General features: G+C 41.8%; 1 protein-coding gene across 2 annotated transcripts in view; it reads right to left on the reverse strand.

The window, feature by feature from the left end:
* Positions 1 to 3,066, reverse strand: part of slc16a13 (solute carrier family 16 member 13) — a 13,396-nt gene extending 10,330 nt beyond the window's left edge. Inside the window, exon 1 of one of the 2 annotated variants that reach the window (XM_080543929.1) lies at positions 3,010 to 3,066. The gene's annotated coding sequence lies outside the window, so the exon portion shown is untranslated. Of the gene's footprint in view, positions 1 to 2,251; positions 2,349 to 3,009 lie in introns of those variants that run through there. The other variant, XM_080543928.1, reaches the window with a different exon arrangement.
* Between the last annotated feature and the right edge of the window lie 3,499 nt (positions 3,067 to 6,565).

A 6,565-nucleotide genomic window follows, 5' to 3' on the forward strand; every position in this document is an offset into this window, starting at 1 on the left:
TTTTGAGGGAGCGTGCAATTGGCAGGAATGTCCCCTAGAGCTGTTGCTGGTGAATTTAATGTTAATTTCTCTACCGAAAGCAATTCCGAGGATTGGAATTGGAATTGGAAACGACCTTGGAGACGGCTGATGTCTGAGATGTGAGGACCTGGTATTACACATTATTTTATTAGGTATTCATCTGTTTGTGAAGCACTGTTTACAGAGTTTATGAAGGCTTAAGTTGTAATTCATTTAAGTGGGACATTACAGAATTTTGGTTACAACGTGTGATTGGTTGTGTTCTCAAGGAGAGTGTGTGTGTTGGTGACAGTGTAACTAACAGCTGTGGAAACACAGGGGGTGATGGGGAGGAGATTACACTATGTACACTCTGGTTGGTTGTGGAATGATAATGTCCCCCAACCCTGAAATCTTTTGCCGTAAATAAAAAAAGATACTTCCTGTTCCCTTCAAATAGTATGTATAGTTCCTGTTTCTACAAACAAAGGAAAGCAGGTTTCTACTTGTTGGGTTATATATATATTATTGCACTAATACTCTCTGGAATTGGTGTTCCACTACCCAGGACCTCCACATGGTGAGAGACTGCTCATTATCACGTGGTCCAACACTTTCACTCACACACACCTCTCAGCTCCCATTGGCTCCCCCAACACACACCTCTCAGCTCCCATTGGCTCACACACACCTCTCAGCTCCCATTGGCTCCCACATAACTCGAACCCTGGAGGCTACTGATTAATCTGATTAATCTGCGCAGCGGAGCCCCATGACAACTGATTATGGTGACAGACAGCGCACCTTAACACAGATCATGAACATAATTGGTGACAGTGAGTGCACCACCCGCACATTGGCAACAACAGTCAAATAACAGTCAAATAAATCATATTCATATTCATATTCATATTCAAGTTGTTGGAGCACCATGTGACAACCTAATCGGTGACACCGCACCTTGACACAGATCATAAACATATCGGTGACAGCGAGCGCACCACCTGCCCTGCACATTGACAACAGTCAAATAAATAATAATAATTTCTCTCTCGGTGACAGTGAGTGTCACTTCGCTAGATTATAGAATAAGATACCTGCTGTGCTGTCTTCCTCTTCTGTGCAGAATGTGGCCGAGCTGAAGGCATCTACCTGGGCTTCCATAACACCCCAGCAGTGCCACAGGCTGATTACCTCCACGCCACGCCTCGTTGATGCAGTGCATCAGAGTGCATCAATTAACATACTTTTCAGAAGGCCAACATTTCTGTTTTATAAATCTTTTTTTTATTTTATTGGTCTAATATTCTATTCGAGATACTGGATTTTTGATTTTCATGAGCTGTATAAGCCATAATCATCTACATTAAAACCAAAAAGGCTTGACCTATTTCACTTTACGTGTAATGAATCTAGAATATATAAAAGTTTCACTTTTTGAATTAAATTACGGGGGGGGGGGGGGGGGGGAGAAATGAACTTTTCCACGATATTCAAATTTTTTAAGATGCACCTGTATCAATTGGTCTATATGTTGACACCTCTTCACCCAGAATTCAACTTGTCACATGCTGAGAAGAACCCAATAATAATATTACAATGACATTACAGTCAAACACAATTGGATCAAGCACGCTCCGTACAATATCGTGAGCTTAGAATGATACGGTTCTATCTCCGTTTAGGGCAGTTCAGAGATATTGAGCGTCAACGTTTTTACATTCCATTATGTTTTGTGAGATGGAACCTTTGTATTTGATTAATTACTAACTAAAAAATGTCAACATTTAAAAAAAATAACACCACACAGGCATTAATAAACACCTAATGGATCAGATTATGTAAAAAACTCAATTTTGACAAAAATGGAGATAGAACCTTATAATTCTAATGTCACAATATGGCACACCACACAAAGTTCTCCATGTTTCACGAACTACCACTACGGACTACCACACACGCATCATATTGACTACAGCGACGTCATATCGACAGCAAGGCATGATGTCATGAGATGTCATGAGATCATAGTTTGGCCAATCAGTCACGCTGCTAACTGTTTAAACTATAACTATCTACATAGGCTGTCACTACTGTAAGCTTTTTTTCTTTACCATTCAATTAACCCTTTTAGACCTAATTATGTATTCATATTTTCATATTTTTATTATTTATACTAACTTTATATTACAATTTTCATCCGCAACATGGCGCTTCTCCAGTACTACCAACATTGAACGGTGCTACCTACCAAGTGAGATGTAGAACCTCTGTCAGTATTCAAGTAGATGTTCAGAAAGTTTGACCACCTGTGTCCAGTGAGACGCGACCAGCTCAACGGAGACATGTCATACGATTAACAGTTGAGGTAGTGGGACCTGGGACACTAGGTGCTTTAGGACGACACGTCCCTATGGAATAGTTCAGAAGGATTTCACTGAATAGCCAACGCATGCGTATGGTGGGCCATGGCACCACAGGTGATTAGACCATAGGTTACATTTAAGAAATGTTTGCGACGAGGATGGTTGGCAGATTAGACCATGACTCAGACATTACCTCATGTTTCCTTAAACCAGCTTTAAAAAATATTGTTATTGAGGAATATCATAGAAACTATAGCCGTGAGAATGAGTGATTCCATAGTCTATCAGCACAATAGATTAAAGCCATAGTCCTAATGTAGCCTAAACATAATAATAAATTAATAATAATAATAATAATTAATAATTGGCAATATATGTTGGAACATTCGTTGTAGCCTAAATGGACCGTACGAATAGAATTGAGTGTACCGTTATTTAAGCCTAAATACTCATTCGGCTGCGTACATTTGACACGTCCCATACTACTAATAATAATAATAAATGTAGTTTCAAGGTATAACAAAACAAGTAAACGATCCATCATATCCGTACATGCGTAATGTGAAGAAATCGGGCTTTCGTTATTGTTCTCATGTGATTCATTCTCTTGTCTGGAAGCCTTATCCAGCTGCTACTCACCCACCTATGTCTTATTCCGCCAATTCATTTCCAGTCATGTTCTCGCCTTTGTAGGAACTCTACGCGCATTACATTCGAGGGATTGAGACACTGTCTTAAAAACATGTCTTAGCAGTTTTGCTCTAGATGGAAACAACAAGATCGACGCTAGAGGGAGGTAAAAGCTCATAGGAGAATAACGGACAATTTCTAATGGATGATTGCATGATAGTTTGGTACGAACCCTTTGTATAACAGTTCTCACATTGTGTCAAATATCTTTGACGCCCAACTTGACACCAATCTTTGCGGTGGTCAAAGATAACAGAGATAAAGCTAGAGGAATTGATTAAAACCCTGCAAGACATCATACTTTGTTGCTTTATTCTGGCAGTACTGTGAGGGTCAAGTTCTTTGACTTCTCCAGGGGGGTATTCCATCAACGTCCCTAAAGGAAAATCCAGGCTTATTTAAGTCTCACGAGACATATCAAATTAAGCCCAGATTATTTTTAATACATCTCGCAAAATGTATAAAAGTAAGCCTGGATTTTCCTTTAGTGACATTGATGGAATACCCCCCAGTGCAACACCATAGAGCCCTTACTACTTACAGATAAACTGCTGAGGATGCAGATGGACTCCCCCATTGTTTTCTGGATTATGAAATACCTAACCAACAGGCAGTGAAGGATTAAACCGATAGATTACACTAGGCAGGCTGTGTTTTTCGGGCCCCGAAAGAAGTGGAATATTCTGCAATGGCCGAGTCAATCCCCTGATCTCAACCCAATCAAGCCTGCATTTCACTTGCTGAAGACAAAGCTAAAGGAAGAAAGACCCACGAACAACCCACTGAAGACTGCTGCAGTAAAGGCCTGGCAAAGCATCACAAAGGAGGAAACCCAACATTTGGTGATGTCCATGAGTTCCAGACTTCAGGCAGTCATTGTCTGCAAAGGATTCTCGACAAAGTTAAATTAAAATGTTATTTATGAATATGTTATGAATATGCCTTTATTTGTCCAATTACATTTGAGCCTCTGAAAATAGGGGACTGTGTATAAAAATGGTTGTTCATATATGATCATATATATACAGCCGCCCCTCATATATATCATAAGTGATATTCGCCTCATACCTTCATGTTAAGGTTATAGATTTGTATGTTGTTTATTTGTATGTTTTTTTTATATTGCTACACTCGGTTGGGGGTTAGTCTCCTCTGTGGGGAGGACAGTGGAGCAGGTCAGGATCCTCCAAAGGCGACGGAAGAACCCTCGAACTCCCCCCTTCTCCTTCTTCTTCTTCTTCATTTGAATTGTAGCTCTGTGATCTAAAAAAATAGAATACAAGAATTGTATTTTTTCATGTGAGGTCTGTGTCCACCAATTAAAAATAACTCAACACAAAGATTAAATATGTACTGTCACATTAACAGTGTCTTAAATAAGACACATTTCTCATCATGATATATTAGACCGCCTACTAAGTTAATTATCAGGTTGTCAAGTACTCACCACGACTGCACTCAGCTGCCTCCCCGCTGCATTCAACTTCTTCAGTCCTGCTCACTATCATTATAAGCCCAGCAGGCTATAAACAAAGACAATGAACAAAAGAGTAGGGAAAACTGTACTGTATTTCATCTTCACAATGTAATTCCATGTGATACTTCTTTCTTACCGGAACCAATCCGCTACATTCATCTGCAACTCCACTGCATTCATCTGCAACTCCACTGCATTCAACTGCAACTCCACTGCATTCAACTGCAACTCCACTGCATTCAGTCACCTCTCTGCAGCATCCAGCTTCCTCTCCAATGCTGCCCACTGTTGTCATTAACCCAGCAGGCTGTAAACAAAGACAATAGAACAGTACAGTATAAGAAAAACTCTATTCATTCATTCATTCGTTCATTAATTCGTCCATCCATTTATTCATTAATCCATTCATTCATCCATCCATCCATCCATCCATTCATTCATTCATTCATTCATTCGTCCATCCATTTATTCATTAATTCATTCACCCATTCATTCATTCATTCATTCACTCACTCATTCATTCATTCCCTTAGGGAGCTGTGGAGCCATATCTGGGAGGACACATTCCAGGGTAATGTGTGGTTCCTCCTCTGTAAGTTGAATCTCCATCTTTGGCTCCAACTGCTGACTTTCCCTCTTGATCTGGTCTATAGCCAGCTGAATAGACCTACTCACCTCTACCTGGGCAGTTTGCCTGTAGAGCTGGTCTATAGCCAGCTGAATAGACCTACTCACCTCTACCTGGGCAGTTTGCCTGTAGAGCTGGTCTATAGCCAGCTGAATAGACCTACTCACCTCTACCTGGGCAGTTTGCCTGTAGAGCTGGTCTATAGCCAGCTGAATAGACCTACTCACCTCTACCTGGGCAGTTTGCCTGTAGAGCTGGTCTATAGCCAGCTGAATAGACCTACTCACCTCTACCTGGGCAGTTTGCCTGTAGAGCTGGTCTATAGCCAGCTGAATAGACCTACTCACCTCTACCTGGGCAGTTTGCCTGTAGAGCTGGTCTATAGCCAGCTGAATAGACCTACTCACCTCTACCTGGGCAGTTTGCCTGTAGAGCTGGTCTATAGCCAGCTGAATAGACCTACTCACCTCTACCTGGGCAGTTTGCCTGTAGAGCTGGTCTATAGCCAGCTGAATAGACCTACTCACCTCTACCTGGGCAGTTTGCCTGTAGAGCTGGTCTATAGCCAGCTGAATAGACCTACTCACCTCTACCTGGGCAGTTTGCCTGTAGAGCTGGTCTATAGCCAGCTGAATAGACCTACTCACCTCTACCTGGGCAGTTTGCCTGTAGAGCTGGTCTATAGCCAGCTGAATAGACCTACTCACCTCTACCTGGGCAGTTTGCCTGTAGAGCTGGTCTATAGCCAGCTGAATAGACCTACTCACCTCTACCTGGGCAGTTTGCCTGTAGAGCTGGTCTATAGCCAGCTGAATAGACCTACTCACCTCTACCTGGGCAGTTTGCCTGTAGAGCTGGTCTATAGCCAGCTGAATAGACCTACTCACCTCTACCTGGGCAGTTTGCCTGTAGATCTGGTCTATAGCCAGCTGAATAGACCTACTCACCTCTACCTGGGCAGTTTGCCTGTAGAGCTGGTCTATAGCCAGCTGGATAGACCTACTCACCTCTACCTGGTCAGTTTCCCTGTAGAGCTGGTCTATAGCCAGCTGGACAGACCTGCTGACCTCCACCTGGGCAGTTTCCCTGCAGAGCTGGTCTAAAGCCAGCTGGATATACCTGCTGACCTCCATCTGAAAATCAACACAAATTACATTTCACCTTGCATGGCAATTTACTTTCCAAACAAATAACATGAACCTCTCAATTTTTACTTTAGTTACCGGCTTAGTCATAATATCTGCAACCATTTCTGCTGTTGGACAATAATATGGTTATCTTACCATCAGCGAGAGCAGACCTAATGAAATGAAACTTGATGTCAATATGTTTACATCTCAGACGACACACTGGGTTCTTTGACAAAGCAATGGCACCTTGGTTGTCTTCAAATAATATGTGTAC

This window comes from Nansenia antarctica (assembly GCF_963989245.1).
Source record: "Nansenia antarctica genome assembly, chromosome: 13".
NCBI lineage: Eukaryota > Metazoa > Chordata > Actinopteri > Argentiniformes > Microstomatidae > Nansenia > Nansenia antarctica.